Raw genomic sequence first — 15687 nt, 5'->3', positions numbered from 1 at the left:
TTGTTTTACACTGCTTATATATGTGCCCCCTAGAAAGATGGGCATAACAAATACCATTTTTTCTAAGGATTAATTTTCTCTGTTCTACTGATAAGGGACAAGAGGCAGAATCGAGATTTATTTTCGGTTTTGTACAAAATATACATTTTTTCACATCAACAATGAATGCAGAAGTAGTAGGAATGTTCAAATTTAATGTATTTTTCCCCGCTGTAATCAACTTTGGTTTTAGTAAATCTCCCATACTTTTGATTAGGTTTTTGTAAAGGATTAAATTTAGTGTCCAATCGCGAATCTGAAGTGTTTAAATTAAAGTCTCTACTTAAGTACTCAGTACGTTCATGACACTGAATTTCAATCTTTAAAAATTCCAATAAATCAGATATTTTGTTTTCATCTTCCGAATGTGTTTTACGAGAAAATTCTAAGGACAAATCTTTGGGTATCGATTTTAACAACACAGGACACAATAGACAATTGTAACTATTAGGATTTATTCCGTTATTTTCTAATCCTCGAATATGTGTTTCACATTTTGAGTAAAGTCTACGCAATGTTACAATGTCATATGATTTTCGTACTGGACTTAAGTTTAACCCCAGAAGGCACGCACCCAACACTGACGTTGGTGATCGCGTGGGGTGACAGCGTCACCCCAAGCAGTTTCATTAGGAAAATGTGTTATATATTTTATAGAAATCATTTGATTATAAACAATAATTGCAATATTTCATTTAGAAACTATATTTCTTTACTTAAAAAACTTATTTCAATATTTAAGAAAAAAAATCCATTCAAAATAATTATATACCTAATCAGGAGTCAGAAGCTAACATACGCTTCTGGCAAACATAGGAAGAATGAATTTTACATGAAAAATTATCACATATTTTGCAAGAAATTGTAGTTTTATTGTCTTTGGATCTTGGACACATAGCACGTCGGCCTTTGTCGAGTTTTGGTTTCTTTGATGGGCGTTCTTCTGATACACTAGAAGTCGCATTATCGATGCTTTCACGAACCACTTTAGGAAAAAATGACATATTTTTTGTAATCTCTATGTAAGGCACTGTATAAGAGATATAGCCAAATGTTTTAGGAATTTTCTACTATTTCCATATTGTAAGGGAGGGGTCTTTGTTGGGAATAAAGCAACTCGGGTATTTATTGCAGTGACATTCAACACAGTAAAAGACGACCATCGGCCATCTGTTGGTTTTTCGAGATGTCGAATATATCGATAACATTTCATCAACTTTATCTACACTTTTGTTGCATTATGAAAGTAAATTATTTCTGGTTTCTTCGTATCATCACTTTTATCAATGGCACCATCGCAATGCATTGTAGATAACAAAACTACACATTTTGATTTTTTAGGCACATACGATACTATTGTCGCGTTCTTTTAGAACCCAAATATAGATAAATAACTGTTCCTAGTTTTTGTTTGGACGAACTTGGTGGGAATTTCAGCCTTGTTTCTGTTCAGGGTTCCTACAATAGTTAACTTCTTTGACAAAAGTTCTTTTGCTAGAGGATAACTCGTATACCAATTATCCATTGTTACATTTCTGCCCAAACAAAGGGGTGCACAGGCGTATTGTAATTTCAAATGAAGAATTTTCAAATCTAAAGGGACCTTCCAACTGTTGTCTTGCGAATATCTCCATGTTATAGCTGCAGAAAGTTCTTGAATCTACTAAGGCAAATATTTTGATTCCATACTTCGATGGGTTGCTGGGTATATATTGACAAAAGGAACACCGCCCTCGAAATTTCTCTAATTTTTCTTTGCTAGTAACATATTTACCAATAAGGTATATCTTTTGGCAATTTTTATTGAAATCGGTAAAAAATTCTCTCGCAGCTGCCGGTTTGTCCAATTTTTCCCGAGCTTCACGATTGGTCACATTGTCTAACCATAGACACCTGAGAAGAAATTTAAATCTTTTATATGACATTGTGTTCCATAAAATTGCAATGCCTGTTTCAATTTTCAGTAGCCCACAAATCTTGCGTATTTTTAGGTGACAATTTATGCAAGCCATACAGATGTAAAAGCCCAAAAAGTGCTCTAATTTCCATATCATTTGTCGTAATATTTTTCCAATATAAATATTTGTACACTCTACAATGGATTGTATCATTTTAGCATTGAAAAACAATTCTCAACTTTCTAGAAGCTCCTTTATATTGCGTGCAGTTTCTTTTAATCCTGCTAAATGAGTTATTATAATTTGAGAGGACCTTTTTCACTTTTTGATTTGGTTTTCCATTCCACCAAACTCTTATTTTTGCTAATAAAAATACTTTTTACTAAATCAGGATTTCCGTCGTCTTCATCATTCTGCTCAAATTCTCTTTCGCTGTTGTGAGAACTGTATATTTCTTTATCAGATTCATTTTTACTATCTTGATCAATTTCTCCTTCAGAAGACTCAACTTCATCTAATACAGTTCTCAAATGTTCCATCTCTTTTTCATGTTCGGTAAATTTACGTTTGTAAACCATTATCTATCAAATAATCCAACAGAACCACAACGGCAACACTCGAGAGCACGAAGCTAAACTTCTACTAATGAAAAATTTCGAAGCAGTAACGGTCGCACGGGGTGACTCAGTCACCCCATTCCCTCATGGATTCCAAGAAACGATTGCTTCTCTCGCAGAAAAGAAAAACAAGCAAAAATAACAATACACATTCCAAGGAGAGTGTCAAACAGGAGGATACTAAAAGGATGATTCATTAAAATGAAATATTTCCGGTTAGGATTGTTGATTTTTGACGCATGGGGTGACTCTGTGCCCCGCGCGACTTCTCCCGGGTTAAAAGTCTTGCCATATTCGTATTTATAATAATATCTTTTCGTTAGCGATATCTTTCGTTTGTAATATCCTTTCTTTATCAAAGTGTTCTTTTAATATGTTCAAGACAATTTCATAGTTTTCAGAGCTTAATGCTAAACCACGTAGAGCTACCTCAGCTTCGTCTGTTAAATCCAACAGAACTTCTCTACATTACTAAGATTTAAAATAACTAAACTTCTCTACATTACTAAGATTCACATTTTTATGGATAGCTACTTCAAACTGAGAATAAAATTCGTCAAACCTTAATATATTGCCATCGCATTGAGGTATCTGTAAGCGAGGAAGTTTTACTGTACTCTACTGCTCACTTCTGGTTTCTACAACATTCGTTCTTTCAGTTTCGCGAACAACTTCGTTTTCAGGATTCTATTCGCGTAAATTTTCAAGTAATGATATTATCATTATATTCTTGCTGTTTTTCCATTTCCTTTTCTATTTCTTTTCTTTTGCACAGTTTTAGAATTTCCTCGTTAAGATACTTTAAATAAGCTTCTTTATCTAAAAGTTTCGCTAAAAGTTCATCAATTAAATCAACTGAGCTTTCCTGTTTATTTCAGTTTCTAACAATTTCATAGTGTCATTTGCCGCTCGTCTGACAGGTGCTCTGATCCTTTTTAAAGCTTCAATATTCATCATAACAATTTAAAATATTCAGTTCGCTAAATACGTTTTTCAGTACTCGGTTCGCAGTTTACTTTATCTAAAGGTCTCTGCTGGGTTTTGGCATAAAAAAAAATTTTAAATACGTATATGCATTCTTTGTCGTGTTCGCTAAAATATTCTAAAACTAAATATTCAAATCAAATAATAAAGAAATTTCATTTACCTGTCAGACGCAGCAAGGACTCTCGCCTTTTGTCATTTTCTTTAAATTTTATTGACAACACAATAAATACATTTACAATAAAGAAGCACATATAAACTTTAGTTAATGTTTCACGTTCATGTTACATCTTTCGCAGTCATCAAAGTTCTGCACTACTCCAAGGAATTCAAGCGCACACAGCGCCATCTGGTGCAATACAGTTTCTACAATGCATGCACATTTGATTTTTTCCCCCTCCTCATAATAAAGCATGTGGAGAGTCTCGATTCTTAATTTTATTTCAGCACTAAATATTTTATCCCGTTATTGAAGAAACTATCATTTTAGCATAAATTTGTGTGATCCATAATTTGGCTACGTAGCTGCATATCTGCTTTGTATACACATCAAACCGAAACATTGTTCATCTTACACCTACTAATATTTTATATCCCTGATGTCAACCTGGCGAATCATTATTTATTATATTTTGCTTTTATCAATACATTTTTATTAACACGTGACTAACTCGAGTAATGATTCATGCAGCGATACCTAAATAATTTTTTATATTAGTAATTAAATAATAAATGAGTATGGTAAACTTTTATGTTGACATTAATTATGCTTGGCAATGAATGCAGATTTAAATTATATGCGCTAAGCAATGTTGATAAGGACAAATTTAACAAAAATTTCTTTCCATATGTTAAAAATAGATTTTGTTAATGATACTCATAGACCAAAAGGTTATATTCAGTGCTATTTGAATTAAGAAAATCTGAATTGTTATTCACATAAACCCAGAACCGGCACCAGAGCTCATATGGCCACACCAGGTGGCAGAATTTACGGAAGACAAAATTTTTAGAATTTAGAGAAGTACTGAAAAGCAAAATTAAGGGATGACGAAATTTTTGTAATTTAGGGAAAGCACTGAGACCCAACATTTAGAGAATTTCGGGAGGTGTTTGGTAGAAGAATTAACACGTTGATTGCCATGGCACTTTTCGGATTCTGGTCCGAGAAGCCAAATTGTTTTAATCATATTATATTATTAAAAATACTAATTATAATTCGTAACAATCACTAAAAAGTTTACAGGAAATTTTTTTTTTCTGTACACAAAAGGGTCCTATGAATTATCTCGTAGTCTGCTTTTGTTAGAGAAAGCTCTTCGCAGAGGCCCACTACGAGTTCATTCATACAGACATGCTTCGACTTGCCACCTTGGTGCAACTAAAACAAGTTCTAAATGAGTAAGTAACTCATAGCAGCGCAAAAGTGGCAAGTCGAGAAACTACGAGATAGCTCATATTGGACATCATGAAGAAGAGTGCTAATACGAGTTATCTCATGTTGGGCAGTCAACGTGCTAAGGACCCGCAGAGACTGCATCAGGAGGTAAGATATCTAGCCCTTGCCCTCAATAAGCCTTTAGTATGTGGGAATAAATTTATTCAGCATTCAGATAAGCCTTAAGCATGTGTAAGAAATAGACATTAGCATAATAAATAACTTAAATATAATACAATTTAAGCTTAATTGTGTCAGTGAGCAATAGATCTTTCGTAGACAGTCACATGATAGATAGCCAGTAATTTATAGTGGATGCTGTTAAGCTAGGCTAAAATTATACTTTACTGATTAAAGGAATTTTATAGTTGATTGTGCTGTTCCTTAACTTTCTGATTTGATCCAGCTTATTATTTCTTGGACACTATTATTATTACAGCAATTTTATGAAAATTAGAGTTTCAACATTTGATTAGTCAATAAGGATGGATTGGATTGTTCAGTTATGGTAAAGCACACAAGGGCTATCTGCCTAAACGGGGGGATGCCTTCATGGAGGACTTTCTAAGGGAAACTGGCTCGTGTACACGTTACACATGGGGGAAACCATGAAAACGCCCATGCAGCTAGCTCGTTCGCGGGATTCGAACCTTGGACCGAACTACCAGTGTTCAGCGTCTTTACCATTCGGCCGCTGGTGGGCCTATCATTAGTCAAGAAGAGTCAGATTTAATAGAAGAATTCAGTTTTAAAAAAAAATGTGTTAACTACTGTCCGATAAAATGTTTTTCCCTTCATCTTCCACGCGATAGTTTGTTGCCATTTTACGAAGCATAAGATAAGAAACTTTTTGAATTTTTTGTGTATTCTGACACCCCACTCCCAATGTATAACAGAAAAACTATTCATTATGCTAAAAGTGACAATCAGGGTAAAATGGCTGAAAAACCTTGGCAGCCTCTACAGAAGAGGATCCAACTGTCGAAGATTCCAAAGCGAGACTAACAATTTTAGCATGCACAGTTGCTGCAGGAATGTACAAGTGTAAACTTTTCGTAATCAGAAAAAATACACGACCTCGAGAATGAGTAAAGATAGTGTCTGTTATGTATCATTCAAATAAAAGAACATGATTGACACAAGTGTTAATGAATGATTGATCTGAAAATCATTTCATACCTGAGGCTCGGCAACATTTGAATTTGGTTGGTTTACATGATGTCGCAAAAATTGTCGTGATTGTGGGAAACTGTTCAGCTGATACTTCAGTTAACCCTTTGAGGCCAGAGCTTTGGTAGCAGTAAAAGCTACCAAAGGACGGGGAATCTTGAACCAAATGCTTTCCCCCTTTTGAGAAATCACCTATTTGCAACAAAGATTCTTGTGTGTAGTTTAATGGATTCTCAGAGGGGTGTATCTATGTCGTAAAAGAAAGACCTTTGAAAGAGATAAGTGGTTAAAACCCCAGGGACGTCAAACTTGACATTTCACCCCAATTTCCAGCCTGGAAAATGGGGGAAAAAGACATGGCCACTAAAGTGGACAACCCCGTCTTTTCAAAGAGAGGACTCTGTGGCCACTAATGGCCATCCCGTCTTCAAAAGGTTAAAGTCTAAGTGAAAGATAATGTGTCCATATTATTCTTTCCTCCAAATTGTACATCCATCCTTCAGCCTATTGATATTGGAATGGTGTGTGCGCTGAAGTGCAAATATAAAGTAGCATTTTAAAAATTAATTTTAAATTTCTTGAATAAGGGCAAGAATTTTTCAAATACTTTAGGATAAAATCTGCTGTGTGGAGAATCACAAGATCGTGGGAGGATGTGTTTCCAGATGTTTTAAAAAAATGCTTGGCATAATTTATGACCAGCTACTATATTTTATGGTAAGGATGATGAAGAAGATAGTTGTGAATTTAAAGGTTTTTGGACACTGCAAACCAAAGGTGAAATTTTACAATTAATGAATTTTGTAAAGAAATGTGGAGAAGCAGTAATAAATAAAGATGGTACAGTCAAAAGTCGTTAATCCGGACTCGTCGGGACTTCGGCTATTCCGGATTTTCGATTTTTCCGGATTATAGATCATCATTTTAAATCTGGTAAGATGGCATGCAGAAATTATAAAATTAAAAATATGAAACCGTAATTTATGAAATAAAGAAGAATTATGATCTAAAGGGTATCAAAATTTATTAAAAAAAAAGCTTAATATTTATTTGTTTACTTTATTAAACATTTCTTTCAATGTAAGTTGTTTAAGTTGCTTCGTTTTATGTGATAATACTTTCTCTTTAATTCTATAAGACATAATTTCTTGTTCAGTTACAAAGTTCCGCTGTTCAAGTCCCGTAATTACTGTGTCGAGAATACCAACTAATTTGTCAATAGAAATTTTTTCGTTTTCAATAACCTCTGTGTCACTCACTTTGCTATCAGAAGCGAATTATAATGACAAGGAATTTGATTTAAATCATATCGAAGACGGAGTACATCGAGATGAAATACTACTTTTAGTAAGGAATTATAAGCCAAATAAAATAAAAACATCTGCCCTGAAGATAAGGATAGTGCTGACAGATCAACTTCCAATTCATTGTGCGCTGCAGCGGTTCCCCACCCCCACCCCCCGGCCGCAGAGCAGCGTGAAATTGATAAACAGATTTCGGAATGGTTAGAGAAACAAATGATATGCCTTTATCCATTTTTTGCAGCAATTCCACTTTTTGTTTAATGCATTTCGAAACATACTTTCTCTTTGTAGATCCTTTACATATTAATAAATATATATCAGAAATTCTATTTGACGTAATCAAAAGTTCAAGCTTACTTTTATAAAATTGCTCTAACAGTTCTGCAAAAAATAATAAGCCGGATCCGATTCGAAGATTAAGGAACAACGCAATCTGCAACATTAACTGAATTAGATAACTTTAGCTTAGCTTATACCATCCGTTATACATTAAACGCGCATTCGTAAACATATTTTGCACATGCGCATATTTGCAGCCGTAAAGGTCTTGCACACATGCGTCAATGCGGCCCATATGCAGAAAGTTTGTAGCTTTGAGGTCCGGATTATGGGTGTCTGAATTAACGACTGTTGACTGTATAACTGAAGTTTTCATTGCGATGACAATGCCTCAATCATCAATTCGCTAATGGACAGCAAAATCTGTAGTATTGTTCTAGATCCAGAATTTAGTGAAGAATGTGACAGTGAGGTTATTGAAAACAAAAAAATTCAACTCACAAGTTAGTTGGAATTCTTGATATAGTAATTACAGAATTCAAGAGAGAATATTAGCATGAAAAATGAAGCAACTTAAATAACTTACATTGAAGGAAATGTTTAATAAAGCAAAGAAATAAATATTAGGCTTTTTTTGTAAATTTTGATACCCTTTAGATCATAAATGCTTTATTTCATAAATTATGATTTCATATTTTTAATTTTATAATTTCTACATGCCGTCTTACTAGATTTAAACTGATGATCTAATTCTATCATCTGGAAAAATCCCAAATCTGGAGTTGTGACAGTCCCAACGAGTCCAGAGCGTTCACTTCGTACTGTATTTATTGCATCAGAATCATATTGTAACCAGTTTAATAAATTGAATCATGTTATACAGCAAATTTAGATCAATTTGAGTTTTTTTTAAAATGATGCCGCGGCATAGCACAAAAGCCTGTCTAAAACTCCTGTTTTTTTATATTTCGGTGTTGGCAGCTATGGCTGCCCAGCCGGTATAGTGGTTAGGGAAGCCTGACTTTGATACTGAATGGCCCAGGTTAGAATCCTGGAGAAGGCATGGATGTGAAAATTGTCTGTCCCTTCATAGGAGGCAAAGGGGACCCACCTATGAGGTGCCTCTATAATGAAGAGACCATCACATCTGGCCTTAGGAGTGGCCAATGCTGGCATAGGCAAGTGCCCGCCATTGGGGGAGGGGGAAGATGGCAGCTTTGGTTTTGGATTAGACTGCAAGAGTTGAAAATTTTTTGGGGGGGAAGAGATAGTTTGACAAAAACATTTTGTTTGCTGATGTTTTCTTCTACAAGAAACCAGTTTGACTGCTAGAGGGACAAACAACATTGCAGAGGATCATGGAAAAGAAATAACATATTGTAGAACTAAAGGTATATAGAGTGAAACCTGTTATGGTGAGCACCTTCTGTAGGCAATTTTTCTTAAAGTCCGTTTTTTAAGCATCATTGTCAGTCATATTATCATAGCCATCCACTATCGTGAAAGGCTACAATCTTTTGTAATTTTAATGGCAATCTTGTAGAGGTTTTACAATATTTGATAGGCCATAATCATCTTTAGTAAGAGCGTGACTATCTGGCATTCAACTGACTGAAAACCTGAAGTAAGCAGCATATTTTAGAATTTTAGGAAAATTTTCTACCCTGAAAAATTTAGTAAATAAGAAAAAGCCACCATACGTGACTTTGTAAACGAATAAAAAATAGCAATGTAACAGGCAATATTATGATAAGTGATTTAGTTTTTTAGGTGGTATATTCTAAATTTGAATGACCTTCTTATCTAACTAATGAATAATCTGTTTATTTAAACTTCTGCCAGATGATTGGTGACATTTCCACCAAATTTCACATTTAGCGGGATTTCATAATTGGATCAGATGTTTCACTTTAATGCTTAAGGCATGTCTGCTTTTATATTTCTTTACATGTAAGCTCATGATATTCCAGCTGTAACAAATAAGATGATTGTTTTTAGAAGTTTAAAAGTTTAGCAGAAATTTTTGAAATTTATTTGGCTTTTCTAACGTGAATTCCACTTTTTTATATGCTTAACTTTTCATAGTTTTCACATATCTAAAATTCAACATTTCCTGGGCTTTCCAAGTCAAACTTTTACTGTATTTTGGGTGTTAAATATGTCAATACATATGGAAGCAAAGCTATTGTATTCTAAAAAAAAAAAAAAGTTCACATAATGTACTATATTTTAAGAGAAAGTATTCATATAATGTTACTGTTTTAAACTTTAGGTTAAGTGTATTGTTGAGTTATAGTTCTTTAAGGGTATTATGAATGTATAAACTACTGGAAAACTCAGGAAGTGTTGATTGCTGGTTATATAAAAATTCTATATAGTTGAGTGTATAAAAAAGGAATTCATGTTGAAAAATCTAAAAGAGTGGAAGACATTTTTGGTCTAAAATTATAAAATCAGTCATCTTGTTTAGAAACTTGAATATCAAAAGGCCTACATTTAAAGTTATATAAAATTTTGAAGGCAGAATGCATTTCGGACATAAAAGCCAATGTATTTCATAGCCTTAATGCTTATGAAATCCTCCCACCAAACATAAAAATTGGCAGGGATATCACCAAACTTGCACCAGTCATTCAAGCAGAAATTTAAAGGAACAGATTGTTCTTAATTTAAGACCTTATTTCCATTCAAGCATTTACTGATCTTTAGCAGCGAAATGTCATCAGTTGTGATTACTTTCCAGATTTTCATATAGAACTGAAATGCAGCAATTGTTACTCATCAGTCACTGATCACTTGGCAGAGTGATCACTAAAGACCCAATATTTTGCTTTGTCATCGATCAAATCAAGATGGTGGCAGTCTTGTTGTCATTGAACAGAAATAATTCGGTGTGCCACGATAACTGTGATCTATAGGAAATCAACTCAATTTGCTTGAGAAATGATTTTTATAATAATAATATAAGTTATCAAAGTTGTCATTTATAGGCTCGTAGAAACTATTAAAATCGGACCTGCAGCCATCTGCTAGTGGCTACTGTTGATGAAATATAGGTAAGTGTAATCAAATATATTTGTAATTCTTAAATTGTAGTTTATTTCACATTTACTGTTTTGTTATTTCTGGTTTGTTTTTACAGTTTTTAGCCTTAAGAGTGTATATTATTTAGATATCATAGTTGCACATTTCCTCATTATGACATCTGCAGTTTATTTGTGATGAAATTCATCCTGTCAATTTTTGTAAGAATAATCAATAATCAGTAGTGCTTCATATGTTAAAAAAATGTCATATTCTGACTGAATCATATTGCATTTTCAGGGGTGGAGAAAGCATAAATTGTTATTTTATTTTTAAAATCATATGAAATATTTGCATTTCATATTCACTGAACTTCTTCCTTATGTCAACATATAAAATTCCATCCAATATGTTTATATATATACTTTTAGAATCAAAATTTGTTTTGAAATTATCTATGAAATGAATAAATAACTGATTCCCTTGCTTATGAAAATGGAGTGTACCAAATGATGTGGGCACAGCACCTTCAGCTTATTGATTTTAAAGTAAATTTTTGATAATTCAATTTGATATTTTTTAGAGTCTATATGTTAAGTATTTGCCAAGGTGGAAGAGCACACTTCTCAGAAATGTATGTATATACAAAATTGATACTGAAGTTGTAAACAACGATCATTATAAACTTGTCCCATAGTATATAGTTACTGATAGCTTGATTGTAATAGCCTTTTAGTTCCTACTGTCATCGGCTGTTTAGTGTTTCTTTTAACATTATTTTACACTGCAAACATTTAAATTCACAGTTCATATGCATGACAGCAATAAAGTTCAAAAAGGTATATGCAGAAACATAGCTACCACCTTTATTTCACAGAAATTAATACTTGTATAGGAGTTGGAGATAACGTGCAAAAATTATAATTTTTTGTTAACAAGTGTTGATCTTCAGTTGTTATTACTCTTTCTTGGACAATATCCAGGAGAGTTTGTCAATGTCCAGAAGTCATGTGCCCGATTTGTTGAGGTGGTGAGCGATCGGATGGATGGAAATGGGAATGTTGCAATCTGATGCTGCTACACATCTCAATATCTCTTGTAGTGTGGCCCACCAACTATTATGGAATCAGTTTGAATCTGAGGATTCTGTGTCTAGAAGACATGAAGATATGTTCCAGGCAGACCTAGAGTTACAGCACCTGTAGGAAACTGTTATTTAGCTCTTTCGGCCTGAACGAGGAGTAACATTATTGTGCTTCAGCTAATGGCAGGCGGAAACAAGTGGTGGCAATAGGAACAAGAATCTCAGCTACTACAGTGTGCAGACGCCTACACAATACAGGTCTGTATGCAGGGCAACCAGTTGTTTGTGTCCCCTTGACCTGAGGACTTTTTTGTTCTATGTTGCATTCTCAAATTAGACACAAAAAACCTGCTGTTCCTTAACTTTTAGAGGTCAGTGTATTTTGGAAAAAATTTTATTTGTAGACAGTTTTGAGAAAATGATGTGAAACATGATGCATTAGAAATATTTCATAAACAGCAGTTTTTCTTCTCCCTCCTGAATTATTGAAATATTCTATAAGTAGGTGATCGTATTGGTCATAAAAATGTTTAAAATAAAAAAAGGTGCCTTTACGAATATCTCCTATGAATAGTTTATTAAAATTTGAATGATGTTCTGAATATTGTCTTAAAAATTTCAAGGAAAGAATACATTACTAACTTCCATAAAAGTCTTCCCCGTATAACTCATTAGTATAGTTTTCCTATTGTACGTCTGCGTTCTACAAATATTGTGTAGCAAAATAATAATAATTTGCTATTGATGCCCAGTGTGCTTATATTAGTTATAAAGGAAAATTTGCTTTGAATATTCAATGATAGAGAGCTTTCAGAGGTGAAAGTGCCTTTTATTTTTCTTTTTTTACAATTCTTCCCAGGGGTTTAATTACAGAATCTACAACTTGTCAGGCCCCACCAAGAGACAACTTTTTATGACAACTGGATGAAGCTGCACAGTATATTGCAGTTGAATGCCTGTCAACAAATGAGTATCTGATTTTAGTCAATCACTTTATGTTGATATTTTTATGTAAATTTCCAATACACCATATACATAAACATGATTTTAGCAGAATAATGAAATTTTTATTGAATCAGCTCAGAAAATTATAGCATCGTATTATTAAATTTGGTATTAATTTTAGCTTGTGTGTTTTGATAATTTTAAATATCTGTTTCGTTAGTTTTCTTTTCTAAGGTAAGTTTATTTGAATATGAGAATTATGCATTGTTTCCATTTACAGTTATTCAGGGGGAAATTTCTTCATTTTAAATGAAGCTAAATATTAGCTTTTTTGTAGGCTATTGCGTCGTAGTAAAGAAATTAATTTAACTGTGCATTACTATAGGAAACATTTATGCTTAAATCAGACATTTCTTTTACATAGCTTTGTATCTGCTTCATTATTTTCTATGTTTTGTTTATTTCTATGGAACCAGCAAAATTCAATGTAAAGTAAATAAGAAAGAAATTTACAGTTTCCATCAATAATGGATCAGAGTAAGGTTTAGTATTTTATCCATGCAGGAGCTGAATTTATACACACTGTTGAATGTTCAGTGATGTATAACTTTCTTGATGTGTTATCATAAAACCACATTTCAAAAATTCAATAAACCAAGACCTGAAAGAGTAGGGAAAATGAATCAACTAATAAAAACTTAAGGTCATTTAAATAGGTGAATACTAATTTTGAATTTTGTATTTGAATGTTCAGACATTTTTGGTTGTACTTTTTTTGTTGAAGCTGTACTGTAATTTGACATTTCAAAGCAGATACTCCATTTAATGTGACAAAGTTGATTTTTAGATTGTGTTTAAAAATTTGCATAATATTCATATTTTAAGTTTTTTTATGTTTTTTTTTTTTTATATATATAGCTTAGGTAAGTGATGCTAAAATGGAAATTTTAGACATTGTGGATAGTACTCACAGCTGTTTGAAGTGGAAAATAAGTGCTTGAAGAGAAGTCTTTACATCTTGCTAAATATCAGCCACTACCTCGGTTGGAGTGATATGGTAGTTGCTCGTTGTTGGCAACAGTGGATCACAGAAGGCACACCTCTCACCAATAGAGCACATTTGGGACATGTTTGGAAAGCATCTGCATCCATCCTGAAATACTGGTGAATTAACTGCCCAGTGGCAAAGATTATAGCATAATCTTCCTCAGAGGGTCATAGGTGACCTACTTGATTCTTTGCTACACACTGTGTTTCGGCATGTATAGCTGCAGAGGTGGCTATATTTCTTACTGATTTGTAACCTTTTTCATTCCATAACTTCTTAATAAAACAATCTTTTATTCTGAATTTGTAATCATTTGTTTATCTCCTCATGCATTACATACATGTTAAGTTTCGTGATAGTAGTTCGTTTCCTTATGGGTGCATATATTTTTTTCTGACAGTGTATTTCATGCAATTTAACTAGATTTTCTGTATGTATATTTATGTTTCTGTTTTCAAAGTTGTATGTATTTTTCTCCGTGCCTTATATCAATATTTCATGAAATTAAATGGAATTAAAAAATGTAGTGAATTTTTATTATATAGTTTAATTAACGACAGATTTTTTTAATACATAGGAGACAGTGTAATTGGGATAACCTGTCATCTTAAATCTTATGATTATCCTTGTTTAAAAAAAAAAATATGCACAATGAATATAAGCAAGTACAGCTCACATTTTTATAAAATTTTAACGATGTATAGTTAAATAATGTAGCTAGATAATGATTGTGTCTTTGACATCACAGTAATTATTTCTGACTTTGAAATCACAGTAATTTTTTCTTTGAAAAAAGTATGAAAAACTCATGTAATTTATGCAAGTCATTTTAAAAATTGTGCTTTATACATTTTACTCATACTACAATTCTTATTATTTTGTGTTTGTACAGGTTCATTTATTCTTGAATTTCTTGAATATTTTTTATTTCTTTTCTTCCCCCCCCCCTTGCCTTCTTATGCTTTTTCTTTCCTAAATTTGGTGACTTGGGATGTTGATATGCCTTTAGACTTTGTCGATGCTGCAAACATATAGCTTTATCATCAACTGTCATTTGTAATATGTTAATTGTGTAAATAAAATATAAAAAAATATTTTTAATGATCTTTGTTATCGAAACTTGAGCATATCAGATCTTATTTACTGATATCTCATAGTAACTGTTTTAAAAAATGAGAAGTAAAGAAACTAAAACATTTATCAATCAAAAGTAATGCTGTAACAATATTTACATTTTTAGGTTAAATAAATTACATTCTATCTGCCCATGAGTAAAGGCCCGTTTCCACTACTGCGTATGCATTGCGGTGCGTATGTGTTTCTCCAATCAGCGAGTGAATGCACTTTGATTGACATCTGCAATCCAGTCGGTGTGCGGTGACGGATAACATACGGATGGAGTTCAACAATGTTCAACTTCTATCCGTATGTCTGCGGATGTGTTGGGGGTCACGTGGTGAAAAAGGAGTAATAATGTGTAGTCATAAAAAATTAATGGCAGCAGAAGAGCGATGAACGCTCGCTTAGGAAAAGAACGTTTTGCTAAAAAATACTTATTTCTGAATAACCATTATAGCGAGAAATCTGCGTTCTGAAAAAGATAGCAATCAGCTGAATTTAGTTTAAAAAAAATAAGAAAAACAAGATAACTGCAACTACAGTACTTGTTCGTTCAAGAAAATCAGCGGCAAAAATTATAATTCCAAGTCCATGAAATGGCAAAATTTGTTCTGATAATCATTTCCTAGTTCTGCATACTCATTTAGCTTTAATGAAAATGAATGTCTGACTATATAAAACTGCTATAGCAAATTAGATATGATTAAAAGATTTGCTATTTTTTTCTTTTGAAACAGG

At 33.0% G+C, this 15687-nt stretch overlaps 1 protein-coding gene across 2 annotated transcripts in view; it reads left to right on the top strand.

The window, feature by feature from the left end:
- Positions 1 to 15687, top strand: part of LOC118205122 (transmembrane protein 164) — a 382545-nt gene that overhangs the window by 292055 nt on the left and 74803 nt on the right. The window lies entirely within an intron of this gene.

The sequence above is a fragment of the Stegodyphus dumicola genome, chromosome X1, assembly GCF_044657685.1.
Source record: "Stegodyphus dumicola isolate Sdum_Otavi_A_Nest chromosome X1, ASM4465768v1".
In the NCBI taxonomy this organism is placed as follows: domain Eukaryota; kingdom Metazoa; phylum Arthropoda; class Arachnida; order Araneae; family Eresidae; genus Stegodyphus; species Stegodyphus dumicola.
Note: the sequence above shows the minus strand (reverse complement) of the source record. Positions and strands in the feature narration are given on the sequence as shown.